Source organism: Pelophylax lessonae (assembly GCF_965119305.1).
Source record: "Pelophylax lessonae genome assembly, chromosome: 1".
NCBI classification, from domain to species: Eukaryota; Metazoa; Chordata; class Amphibia; order Anura; family Ranidae; genus Pelophylax; species Pelophylax lessonae.
Window position 1 is genome coordinate 643,385,433 of NC_138768.1, and position 14,739 is coordinate 643,400,171.

Genomic DNA, 14,739 nt, shown 5'->3' on the forward strand with positions numbered 1-14,739 from the left:
CTGACAGCACCCCAAAAAGCCATTTTTAGGGCTGGTATATCAGTCTGCTTTTATTTATTTTTTTCTATATATATATTCAGACTGTTCTGTGTGCACACCACTCATATCGGTTAGCACAGTACCTTGCAGATAAAAAAAGTCATTTAATTTTTACCCTTTAATATAATTGCAGTTGTCTGCCAGTGTGTGTCAGGCCCACTGACTGAAATGTGCCCACTGCCAGTGCCCACCACTCATATAGGGTGGCACAGCACCTTGCAGATAAAAAATTCATATAATTTTTCCTCTGTAATATAATTGCAGTTGCCTGCCAATGAGTGTCAGATCCACAGACTGTACTGTGCCCACTGCTCACCACTCATTTAGGGTGGCACAGCACCTTGCAGATAAAAAAGTCATTTCATTTTTTCAATGTAATATAATTGCAGTTGCCTGCCAGTGAGTGTCAGGCCCACAGACCGTACTGTGCCCACTGCCTACCACTCATATAGGGTGGCACAGCACCTTGCAGATAAAAAATTAATTTCATTTTTCCTCTGTAATATAATTTCAGTTGCCTGCCAGTGAGTGTCAGGCCCACAGACCGTATTGTGCCCACTGCCCACCACTCATATAGGGTGGCACAGAACCTTGCAGATAAAAAATTCATATAATTTTTCCTCTGTAATATAATTGCAGTTGCCTGCCAGCGAGTGTCAGGTCCACAGACTGTACTGTGCCCACTGCCCACCACTCATTTAGGGTGGCACAGAACCTTGCAGATAAAAAAGTTATTTCATTTTTTCTCTGTAATATAATTGCAGTTGCCTGCCAGTGAGTGTCAGGCCCACAGACCGTACTGTGCCCACTGCCCACCACTCATATAGGGTGGCACAGCACCTTGCAGATAAAAAAGTCATTTCATTTTTCCTCTGTAATATAATTGCAGTTGCCTGCCAGTGAGTGTCAGGTCCACAGACTGTACTGTGCCCACTGCCCACCAATCATATAGGGTGGCACAGAACCTTGAAGATAAAACATTCATTTAATTTTTCCTCTGTAATATAATTGCAGTTGCCTGCCAGTGAGTGTCAGGTCCACAGACTGTACTGTGCCCACTGCCCACCACTCATTTAGGGTGGCACAGCACCTTGCAGATAAAAAAGTCATTTCATTTTTTCTCTGTAATATAATTGCAGTTGCCTGCCAGTGAGTGTCAGGCCCACAGACTGTACTGTGCCCACTGCCCACCACTCATATAGGGTGGCACAGCACCTTGCAGATAAAAAAGTAATTTAATTTTTCCTCTGTAATATAATTGCAGTTGCCTGCCAGTGAGTGTCAGGCCAACAGACTGTACTGTGCCCACTGCAAATGGACTGTTTGTGGTTGTTTGCGGTGCGTTAAACGGGGAGTTTGGTCTGTCAGAGTTTGGTCTGTCACTGTAAAGCGGGCGTAACCCTTACACTACCTGATCAATACAACATCATACCTGATCGTATTCACACACTGGATGTTTTAAAGCAGGTTATTCCAAACAATTTAGGAATGTTAGGTGATTTATGCCCTTTGTGGATTAAAACCCGACTCTGCGTCAACTATGTAATTTTCCATGGGAGTTTTGCCATTGATCCCCCTCCAGCATGCCACAGTCCAGGTGTTAGTCCCCTTGAAACAACTTTTCCATCACTATTGTGGCCAGAAAGAGTCCCTGTGAGTTTTAAAATTCGCCTGCCTATTGAAGTCTATGGCGGTTCGCCCGTTCGCGAACATTTGCGGAAGTTCGCGTTCGCTGTTCGCGAACATAAAATTTGATGTTCGCGACATCTCTATTGGCCAGGACATTGGGGACAATAGTATTCTTTTTTTTTAAACATATATGGCATCTTCTTTGGGGTTTGCAGTCTGTTTAGGTAGGGGGGAGATATTGGGAAAATGTCTTTCATGCAGCTTGCTTACTGCATCAGAGCGATATTGTTCAGGTATGAGGCTCTCCTGGTGGATGGGGCTGTGACAATCTCTTCCTGATAGTGTAAGAAGTTGACAGGTCTTTGTGTGGAATTCTGACTACGTAGGAATTGTACAGGGCCAGGTGAAAAAGGTAGATGGATACTTTCTTATACCAGTGTCTAAGTAGGGCTGTAACATCTGATCATTTAAATCCACTCACCCTATGAGCTAGTTGTAGTCGTGGATGGACTGGGTTTTTTGGATGGGACCTTTTATCAACCCGACTGTTTGAATTTTGAATGAGCTGCTGTTGTGGATAGAGATAAGGACATAAACATCCGGTTTGTCTTGCCACTTAAGAGGCAAGATCTCCTCATTCCTAAAACTGGCTAACTCCCCCTTGTCAGCCTAGTCGTCGCAAATAGTTGTTTTCGGAAGCCCTTCTCACTAGGGTGAACTATACCACAGGCTGCAGTTTCTTTAAGGTAAAGGTGGCAGATAAGGGGCAATCTTGTAAAAAAATTGTCCATGTAAAGGTGGTACCCCTTCCTGAAGAGAGGGAATACAATGTCCCATTCAATTTTACCACTGTTCCATATATAGGCTGGGCATTCAGGGGGTTCCTGCTTGCTGTTCTTACCTTCATAAACCTGGAAATTGTTCACATACCCTGTGGTCCTTTCACAGGACTTGTACATCTTTACCCCCGTATCTGGCCCATTTGCTTGGGATGTATTGTTTTACATCCAGCCTCCTGGTGAAGTGGATAAGGGATTAGTCGACACAGATGTTTTTGTCAGGACATTAAATTTCAGGACCTTTTTGGTAAAATAATTGATCAAATTTATAAAGTTTTTCATGGTGATTTCTTGGAGGGCACTGAAGTGTAAAAATAACATAAATATTTTATATTGGGTCCTGGATATAGGGGCAAAATAGATTTGCATGTGTTGTATGTGATTTGTGAACCAATAAGCCTGCAGTTCAGTTTTTTTGTTAGTCCCATGTTTAGCGTGAGGTCAAGAAACAATTTAAATTCTTAAACTGTCAAGGGTTTCCACTCAAATGGACGGGCTTAAATTGAGCTGGTATTTTGGGTTATATACTGCTAGGCATAAAGGTGTAACGCTCCTGCGTTTTTGTATATAGGCTGGATTTGCAGCTGCAAAATCTCCACTCAGTAGTCATGCAGAGATATGTTGAATACCAGATCCAACTCTCCAGGACTCATCACCGTGGGCCTGTCAGCTTCAACATACAGATATATACACACTCAATGAGATGTTCCTGGAGTGATAGGATGTATATGATAGTATGAAGGTGATGTGCTGAAGGGACAGGTGTGAACAGTGACAAGGATGGTAATCACTTGATAGGTTTGTACAGGAGAGTTCAAGATGGTATTTAGGATGCAGATAGGTTAGTATCGAGTATGTTAGTAGGTGGTGAGGACAGCAGATGACAAATACAGGATAGACTAACCCAGTGCAAGGATAGATAGTAGTAGACAGGAGAGCTAGCAATCTGTGCAGCAGTGCAGATGATAGAAGATAATAGTCTCAAGAGCTAGCAATCTATATGATAGTGCAGATGATAGGATAGTAGTAACAGTCCTTAATGCAAATAGTAGTAGTGTAAGTTATGGAGGTTTCCCCTGCGGGGTACTTATCACTATAGTATAGCAGTAGAAAGTCCGGTGATGAGGAAGTGATCCGGTAGCGAGATACAGGGATCAGTAGCGAGGTTCGGTTCTGAGGAAGTGATCCTGGTAGCGAGATACAGGGATCGTAGCGAGGTTCCACAGCGAGACATGCTTGTAAGCATATGAGCTTCAAGGCAGGAGGAAGAGTGAAGGGTGAAAGCAGCATGCCGGGAGTGATCGGGTGGCGAGACACAGGATCAGAGAACAAGTTCAGGTAGCGAGATACAGGAACGAGTAATATCTGGTATGCTGACTTCAGACAGGGACGCTCCAACCATGACGGTTGAACGAACATGTGAGTGAGAACGCCGGCGGTTGAAATAGCCGCTCTGCGGCGCTCAGTGATGACAGCATCGGTCTTAAAGGTGTATGCGCACCTACCAAAAGAGAATGGTGGGACGCATACATGAATGGTAAGTGGAATAAAGGGTACCAGAGGTACCAGAACATTACAAAAGTTTGCCTTGGTCCACAACTGAATTCAAAAATACTTCTGTTAAAATAAATAAAAAAAATCAATGGGAGTAAAATTTTGGGTTCCTACCTGAATGCCTGGCTGAGCTATGAATGGGGGGATTATAGGAGCTCCTGAATCTAAAGGTAGCCATACAGGGTTTAAAATTGCCTCTGGAACAGCGGAATGGGCTCTCATCCTTGGTGGCTGATGTGGACATGGTGAATAAACTGCACTGCTTGTGCTAGGCATGTCATAGAGAGGTATTAATCTGCTGGTGGTTGCCTGTTGCTCCTCAGAGTGTCTCATTCTTTTTCTTGGAGGCTGTTCTTCTGAATCTGATGCTGAATCGCTGCCGTCTATGGTTTCATATTCTGCATCTGAGTCTAAGAGTTCCCCACTACTCTCATCTGTCATACTCAAAATTTGTGGTGTAGGGTTTTTTTGTCGTTCAACACTAGTGTGGCAGTGATTAGAACCAACTGGTATGGCGGTGATGAATACCCACTGGTATGGTTCACAATAGACATTATTGGGCAGAGATCAGGGACATCGGGAGCTGGCTGGCAATATTTTTTTTTGTGTGTGTGTAAACTGTGTGCAGAGACTGAAAATTACTCACAGTTAGCTCTAACGGCTCACGGAGGATGATGGTGGTCAGGATCCACTGGCACGGTGATCAGGATGCTGGAATGGCAGTGATTGGGATGATGGTATCGCTATAATGACTATACTGGTGATAGATGGCTGACTGTGGTTGGTTCACATTAGACACTATTGGGCAGAGATTAGGGACACTGTGAGCTGGCTGGCGATGTTTTGTGTGTGTGTATAAACTTTGTGCAGAGGCTGAAAATTACTCACAATTAGCTGTAATCTCTCTCTCATCACAAACGATGCTGGTGAATATACGATCCACTGGTATGGTTGTGATCAGGATGATGGTGCTGGAGTACAGTGTTCTGATGTCAGTGCAATCAGGAACACTGTTCATGGCAGCACTGGTGACACTGGGACAGATGACAGATGGCTGACTGCGGTTGGTTCACAAAAGACACTCTTGGGCAGAGGTCAAGGATATATCGTGAGCTGGTTGGCACTGATTTATACATGTGTTAACTGTGTGCAGAGGCTGAAAATCACTCACAGTTAGCTTTAATGCTCACAGAGGATGATGGGGATCAGAAATGAGCAGGAGTGGCAGTGATCAGGAACCAACTGGAGTGGCGGTCATCAGGGACCAAGCTGGCAATGCATTGTCAGGAACCAAGTTGGTGTGGTGGTGATCAGGAATGAAGCTAGTGTGGCAGTGATCAGAAGCCAAACTGGCGTAGCGATGATCAGGAACTAGCTGGCGTGGCGATGATCCGGAACTGGCTGTCATGGGTGTGATCAGGAATCAAACTGGCATGGTGGTGATCAAAAACCAAACTGGCATTGTGGTGATCAGGAGCCAAGCTGGTGTGACGGTGATCAGGAACCAAATTGGCATGGGGGTGATCAGGAACCAAACTGGTGTATTGGTGATCAGGAACCAAACTGGCATGGCGGTGTTTAGTGCACACTGGTTTGGTGATTGTGGCAGGTATGGCAGGACACAAAGTCCCACTGCTATCAGGGACACTGATCCTGGCAGCACTAGTGACATGTGATAGGTAGACAGTAATCAGAGACTCTTTGAAGTGGCTAGTGGTGTTGAAAAACACTGTGCAATGCTCTCACAGTCTGGCATGACTGTAACAGCTCCTTCTCCTCTTACAGACAGATCTCTGGAGAAGGAGCTGAAAGCTATACCATACAGCTTTTGTTTACATTTACACTGTGTCCTCATTGGACACGGTGATCACATGGTATAAGGATGATTTCATTGGTCCTATACCATGTCATGTGATCCCTTGTGTCCAGGCAACACAGAAATCACCGGGCTCGCGGATGCATACTCTGGGTGCTGTGCATGAGCCTCAGATGTGGACTGACATACCGGTACATTAGCCTGCATCAACGCTGCTCCACTGCTGTCGACTATATCCTAGCGGTTAGGTTCTAATTGAAAATCAACTGAAAGTAGCATAGTGGCTTCAGCCAAATATAAATAGTTTTATTCTGAAGGACTATACCACTCCCCTTGTTGGTTGTTCTAATGATGAGGTCATGGTTGTCAGCAAAGAAACTGGGAACTTTTTTCTTGGGATTTATAGATTTGAAATGGAGGAGTGGGCTGCTGAACATAATTTTAAAATATCTGAAAAAGTGACAAGATAAAATGTGTCAATTAGTGACCCTTGAGATATTGCCACGAGAATCAATATCATTGGAGTTTGAATACAGGTCCTCCCATAGGTCTAAAATGGGCTCATCATCTTCACTTAAGAGGACAGACCTGGGCGCCGGAGGGGGGGAGCGAGCCTGGACCTGGTTGGTGCCGCCCCGGCCCAGGGAATAACCGGATAGATGCTCTTTAGCCATGTATGCCATGGCCATGCGCTCCTTCGGGGGCTATGTCGACTGTTTTACATTGTTTTTTGTTGTTTTTCATAGCAGATGTTCAATCTATGTATTCTTGAGTATTCTTCCTTTGCACTTAAACCTAATAAAAATCTATTGAAATCTAAAGAGGACAGACCTAGGTTACAGGACAGGGATGGAAACATAAAGGTTGGATGCCGATGGTAGAAAAATGGAATATTAGCATTTTTAAGCATGTAAGCTTAGGTAGATAGGTGGTGGCAAAATAAAGTCCCTCTTGTAGGAGTGACATTTTATGACTAGTAAGGGCATAAGACAATAGATTAAAAATATTTACTGTGTTAAAGGTGGAGGGATCACCTGTTTTGGGCATTTTTCACTTTCCCCCTCATCTCCCTTTCTTGTTTACTACTGGACATTTAAGTGGGGTCTGTACTAAAACAGAGGCATTGAGAGAAACTATATATATATATATATATATATATATATATATATATATATATATATATATATATATATTGCAATCAAAGACCTGTCAAAAAAGTTGCTGTTGTGCTATGTTGAGCCTCTACAAAGTATTATATTTCTTTAATTTACTAAACAAGAACTGTTAATAATTATCTCAATATCTAGCACATGTGTGCAAATATAAATCCTAGGTTTTCCCTGTCTGGCAGACTTTGACAACATTTTTTAAATAAAATATTCAAATGTCGGCATTAGTATACAATTTCATAATTTGTCTTTCTATTTTTTAAATCAGTGGTATAATAATTTAAATACTTATTTTAAATTGAAGACAATTACATTGCTTTGCATCAATTCATCTCCATTGTGTTTGTTTGTTTTTTTTATGTATGCCTTTAATTTCATCTAATTGATTGTTTTCAACCTTGTAACACTGTTAGTGTTGAGCGAACACGGACTGTATTATTCGTGTTCGTACCGAATAATTGGATTTTTTGTACCCGAACACGGACACGGACACTTTACTGTATGTTCGGGTAAAAATCCGTGTTCGGTCGTTTTATTTCCGGGTTTTGCATGCTTTGGCGCTCTTTTCATGGCGGGCTTTCAACAGCCAATCAACAATCGTTTAACTGGTGTGCCTTAAGCCATCCCAGCCATGCCTGCAAATGTCTCAGTAGCTGTGATTGGCCGTCTGAAGCATGTGACCAAGTCTTTATAAGTTCGAGGCAGCCGCAGCGGCGTCATTATGCTGCTTAGATTCAGGGACAGAGCACACATCAACGTGCTGGCTGCTGATTAGGGAAAGATAGGCAGGAAAAAACCATTTGTGTCCGGATAGAATTGAGGGACAGGTCGGAGTGTTTAGGCAGGGCGAGTTGTAGGCATTTTAGGGATAGAGTCTGCTGAATTATATAGGGTCAGTGTCTTCTACAAACTACAATCGATATTGCTGTGTGGGGGGTGGGGTGAATCTGCACTCAATCCTGATCTACGATCTCTTCTCAATCCTGTTAGGGACAGAGTCTGCTGAATTTTAGGGAAACTGTGTTCTACAAACTACAATCGATATTGCTGTGTGGGGGGTGGGGTGAATCTGCACTCAATCCTGATCTACGATCTCTTCTCAATCCTGTTAGGGACAGAGTCTGCTGAATTTTAGGGAAACTGTGTTCTACAAACTACAATCGATATTGCTGTGTGGGGGGTGGGGTGAATCTGCACTCAATCCTGATCTACGATCTCTTCTCAATCCTGTTAGGGACAGAGTCTGCTGAATTTTAGGGAAACTGTGTTCTACAAACTACAATCGATATTGCTGTGTGGTGTGGGATTGGAGATAGGCAGGTGTCAGTGATCCACATCCATTTTTCTGTGTGTGAGCTGCAGTGAACACAATCTTTTTGGGCTGCAGTGAACACAATCTTTTTGGGCTGCAGTGAACACAATCTTTTTGGGCTGCAGTGAACACAATCTTTTTGGGCTGCAGTGAACACAATCTTTTTGGGGTGCAGTGAACAAAATCTTTTTGGGGTGCAGTGAACACAATCCTTTTTGGTGTGCAGTGAACACAATCTTTGTGGGGTGCAGTGAACAAAATCCTTTGTGGGGTGCAGTGAACACAATCTTTTTGGGGTGCAGTGAACAAAATCCTTTTTGGGGTGCAGTGAACAACATCCTTTTTGGGGTGCAGTGAACACAATCTTTTTGGGGTGCAGTGAACAAAATCCTTTGTGGGGTGCAGTGAACACAATCTTTTTGGGGTGCAGTGAACACAATCTTTTTGGGGTGGAGTGAACAACATCCTTTTTGGGGTGCAGTGAACAAAATCCTTTTTGGGGTGCAGTGAACAAAATCATTTTTGGGGTGCAGTGAACACAATCTTTTTGGGGTGCAGTGAACACAATCTTTGTGGGGTGCAGTGAACACAATCTTTTTGGGGTGGAGTGAACAACATCCTTTTTGGGGTGCAGTGAACAACATCCTTTTTGGGGTGCAGTGAACACAATCTTTTTGGGGTGCAGTGAACACAATCTTTGTGGGGTACAGTGAACAGAATCTTTGTGGGGTGCAGTGAACACAATCTTTGGGGGGTACAGTGAACACAATCTTTGTGAGGTGCAGTGAACACAATCTTTGTGGGGTGCAGTGAACACAATCATTGTGGGGTGCAGTGAACTCAATCTTTGTGGGGTACAGTGAACACAATCTCATACTGAAGGTTTGAGGGTGCTGCCTGTTCCATACTCCCCCTACTCCTCATCTAGCCTTTTAGGGGTACAAACAATAGTAATTGGGGCCTAGTGTGGTTGTGTACGTGTGATATACATACACTTTTTTGGGATCATATTTTCTATTCCGCTATTTAATCAAAAACCTTTGGGGATCAGTTAAATTGGGGGATAGTCTGTGTTGGTACGTGTGAGAGAGATCCACCTTTCCAAGTTGTTGGGGTTCATCTCATACTTCTGAAAGTTTGAGGGTGCTGCCTGTTCCATACTCCCCCCTACTCCTAGCCTTTTAGGGGTACAAACAATAGTAATTGGGGCCTAGTGTGGTTGTGTACGTGTGATATACATACACTTTTTTGGGATCATATTTTCTATTCCGCTATTTAATCAAAAACCTCTGGGGATCAGTTAAATTGGGGGATAGTCTGTGTTGGTACGTGTGAGAGAGATCCACCTTTCCAAGTTGTTGGGGTTCATCTCATACTTCTGAAGGTTTGAGGGTGCTGCCTGTTCCATACTCCCCTTACTCCTAGCCTTTTAGGGGTACAAACAATAGTAATTGGGGCCTAGTGTGGTTGTGTACGTGTGATATACATACACTTTTTTGGGATCATATTTTCTATTCCGCTATTTAATCAAAAACCTCTGGGGATCAGTTAAATTGGGGGATAGTCTGTGTTGGTACGTGTGAGAGAGATCCACCTTTCCAAGTTGTTGGGGTTCATCTCATACTTCTGAAGGTTTGAGGGTGCTGCCTGTTCCATACTCCCCCTACTCCTAGCCTTTTAGGGGTACAAACAATAGTAATTGGGGCCTAGTGTGGTTGTGTACGTGTGATATACATACACTTTTTTGGGATCATATTTTCTATTCCGCTATTTAATCAAAAACCTCTGGGGATCAGTTAAATTGGGGGATAGTCTGTGTTGGTACGTGTGAGAGAGATCCACCTTTCCAAGTTGTTGGGGTTCATCTCATACTTCTGAAGGTTTGAGGGTGCTGCCTGTTCCATACTCCCCCTACTCCTAGCCTTTTAGGGGTACAAACAATAGTAATTGGGGCCTAGTGTGGTTGTGTACGTGTGATATACATACACTTTTTTGGGATCATATTTTCTATTCCGCTATTTAATCAAAAACCTTTGGGGATCAGTTAAATTGGGGGATAGTCTGTGTTGGTACGTGTGAGAGAGATCCACCTTTCCAAGTTGTTGGGGTTCATCTCATACTTCTGAAGGTTTGAGGGTGCTGCCTGTTCCATACTCCCCCTACTCCTAGCCTTTTAGGGGTACAAACAATAGTAATTGGGGCCTAGTGTGGTTGTGTACGTGTGATATACATACACTTTTTTGGGATCATATTTTCTATTCCGCTATTTAATCAAAAACCTCTGGGGATCAGTTAAATTGGGGGATAGTCTGTGTTGGTACGTGTGAGAGAGATCCACCTTTCCAAGTTGTTGGGGTTCATCTCATACTTCTGAAGGTTTGAGGGTGCTGCCTGTTCCATACTCCCCCCTACTCCTAGCCTTTTAGGGGTACAAACAATAGTAATTGGGGCCTAGTGTGGTTGTGTACGTGTGATATACATACACTTTTTTGGGATCATATTTTCTATTCCGCTATTTAATCAAAAACCTCTGGGGATCAGTTAAATTGGGGGATAGTCTGTGTTGGTACGTGTGAGAGAGATCCACCTTTCCAAGTTGTTGGGGTTCATCTCATACTTCTGAAGGTTTGAGGGTGCTGCCTGTTCCATACTCCCCCCTACTCCTAGCCTTTTAGGGGTACAAACAATAGTAATTGGGGCCTAGTGTGGTTGTGTACGTGTGATATACATACACTTTTTTGGGATCATATTTTCTATTCCGCTATTTAATCAAAAACCTCTGGGGATCAGTTAAATTGGGGGATAGTCTGTGTTGGTACGTGTGAGAGAGATCCACCTTTCCAAGTTGTTGGGGTTCATCTCATACTTCTGAAGGTTTGAGGGTGCTGCCTGTTCCATACTCCCCCTACTCCTAGCCTTTTAGGGGTACAAACAATAGTAATTGGGGCCTAGTGTGGTTGTGTACGTGTGATATACATACACTTTTTTGGGATCATATTTTCTATTCCGCTATTTAATCAAAAACCTCTGGGGATCAGTTAAATTGGGGGATAGTCTGTGTTGGTACGTGTGAGAGAGATCCACCTTTCCAAGTTGTTGGGGTTCATCTCATACTTCTGAAGGTTTGAGGGTGCTGCCTGTTCCATACTCCCCCTACTCCTAGCCTTTTAGGGGTACAAACAATAGTAATTGGGGCCTAGTGTGGTTGTGTACGTGTGATATACATACACTTTTTTGGGATCATATTTTCTATTCCGCTATTTAATCAAAAACCTCTGGGGATCAGTTAAATTGGGGGATAGTCTGTGTTGGTACGTGTGAGAGAGATCCACCTTTCCAAGTTGTTGGGGTTCATCTCATACTTCTGAAGGTTTGAGGGTGCTGCCTGTTCCATACTCCCCCTACTCCTAGCCTTTTAGGGGTACAAACAATAGTAATTGGGGCCTAGTGTGGTTGTGTACGTGTGATATACATACACTTTTTTGGGATCATATTTTCTATTCCGCTATTTAATCAAAAACCTCTGGGGATCAGTTAAATTGGGGGATAGTCTGTGTCGGTACGTGTGAGAGAGATCCACCTTTCCAAGTTGTTGGGGTTCATCTCATACTTCTGAAGGTTTGAGGGTGCTGCCTGTTCCATACTCCCCCCTACTCCTAGCCTTTTAGGGGTACAAACAATAGTAATTGGGGCCTAGTGTGGTTGTGTACGTGTGATATACATACACTTTTTTGGGATCATATTTTCTATTCCGCTATTTAATCAAAAACCTCTGGGGATCAGTTAAATTGGGGGATAGTCTGTGTTGGTACGTGTGAGAGAGATCCACCTTTCCAAGTTGTTGGGGTTCATCTCATACTTCTGAAGGTTTGAGGGTGCTGCCTGTTCCATACTCCCCCCTACTCCTAGCCTTTTAGGGGTACAAACAATAGTAATTGGGGCCTAGTGTGGTTGTGTACGTGTGATATACATACACTTTTTTGGGATCATATTTTCTATTCCGCTATTTAATCAAAAACCTCTGGGGATCAGTTAAATTGGGGGATAGTCTGTGTTGGTACGTGTGAGAGAGATCCACCTTTCCAAGTTGTTGGGGTTCATCTCATACTTCTGAAGGTTTGAGGGTGCTGCCTGTTCCATACTCCCCCTACTCCTAGCCTTTTAGGGGTACAAACAATAGTAATTGGGGCCTAGTGTGGTTGTGTACGTGTGATATACATACACTTTTTTGGGATCATATTTTCTATTCCGCTATTTAATCAAAAACCTCTGGGGATCAGTTAAATTGGGGGATAGTCTGTGTTGGTACGTGTGAGAGAGATCCACCTTTCCAAGTTGTTGGGGTTCATCTCATACTTCTGAAGGTTTGAGGGTGCTGCCTGTTCCATACTCCCCCTACTCCTAGCCTTTTAGGGGTACAAACAATAGTAATTGGGGCCTAGTGTGGTTGTGTACGTGTGATATACATACACTTTTTTGGGATCATATTTTCTATTCCGCTATTTAATCAAAAACCTCTGGGGATCAGTTAAATTGGGGGATAGTCTGTGTTGGTACGTGTGAGAGAGATCCACCTTTCCAAGTTGTTGGGGTTCATCTCATACTTCTGAAGGTTTGAGGGTGCTGCCTGTTCCATACTCCCCCTACTCCTAGCCTTTTAGGGGTACAAACAATAGTAATTGGGGCCTAGTGTGGTTGTGTACGTGTGATATACATACACTTTTTTGGGATCATATTTTCTATTCCGCTATTTAATCAAAAACCTCTGGGGATCAGTTAAATTGGGGGATAGTCTGTGTTGGTACGTGTGAGAGAGATCCACCTTTCCAAGTTGTTGGGGTTCATCTCATACTTCTGAAGGTTTGAGGGTGCTGCCTGTTCCATACTCCCCCTACTCCTAGCCTTTTAGGGGTACAAACAATAGTAATTGGGGCCTAGTGTGGTTGTGTACGTGTGATATACATACACTTTTTTGGGATCATATTTTCTATTCCGCTATTTAATCAAAAACCTCTGGGGATCAGTTAAATTGGGGGATAGTCTGTGTTGGTACGTGTGAGAGAGATCCACCTTTCCAAGTTGTTGGGGTTCATCTCATACTTCTGAAGGTTTGAGGGTGCTGCCTGTTCCATACTCCCCCCTACTCCTAGCCTTTTAGGGGTACAAACAATAGTAATTGGGGCCTAGTGTGGTTGTGTACGTGTGATATACATACACTTTTTTGGGATCATATTTTCTATTCCGCTATTTAATCAAAAACCTCTGGGGATCAGTTAAATTGGGGGATAGTCTGTGTCGGTACGTGTGAGAGAGATCCACCTTTCCAAGTTGTTGGGGTTCATCTCATACTTCTGAAGGTTTGAGGGTGCTGCCTGTTCCATACTCCCCCCTACTCCTAGCCTTTTAGGGGTACAAACAATAGTAATTGGGGCCTAGTGTGGTTGTGTACGTGTGATATACATACACTTTTTTGGGATCATATTTTCTATTCCGCTATTTAATCAAAAACCTCTGGGGATCAGTTACATTGGGGGATAGTCTGTGTTGGTACGTGTGAGAGAGATCCACCTTTCCAAGTTGTTGGGGTTCATCTCATACTTCTGAAGGTTTGAGGGTGCTGCCTGTTCCATACTCCCCCCTACTCCTAGCCTTTTAGGGGTACAAACAATAGTAATTGGGGCCTAGTGTGGTTGTGTACGTGTGATATACATACACTTTTTTGGGATCATATTTTCTATTCCGCTATTTAATCAAAAACCTCTGGGGATCAGTTAAATTGGGGGATAGTCTGTGTTGGTACGTGTGAGAGAGATCCACCTTTCCAAGTTGTTGGGGTTCATCTCATACTTCTGAAGGTTTGAGGGTGCTGCCTGTTCCATACTCCCCCTACTCCTAGCCTTTTAGGGGTACAAACAATAGTAATTGGGGCCTAGTGTGGTTGTGTACGTGTGATATACATACACTTTTTTGGGATCATATTTTCTATTCCGCTATTTAATCAAAAACCTCTGGGGATCAGTTAAATTGGGGGATAGTCTGTGTTGGTACGTGTGAGAGAGATCCACCTTTCCAAGTTGTTGGGGTTCATCTCATACTTCTGAAGGTTTGAGGGTGCTGCCTGTTCCATACTCCCCCTACTCCTAGCCTTTTAGGGGTACAAACAATAGTAATTGGGGCCTAGTGTGGTTGTGTACGTGTGATATACATACACTTTTTTGGGATCATATTTTCTATTCCGCTATTTAATCAAAAACCTCTGGGGATCAGTTAAATTGGGGGATAGTCTGTGTTGGTACGTGTGAGAGAGATCCACCTTTCCAAGTTGTTGGGGTTCATCTCATACTTCTGAAGGTTTGAGGGTGCTGCCTGTTCCATACTCCC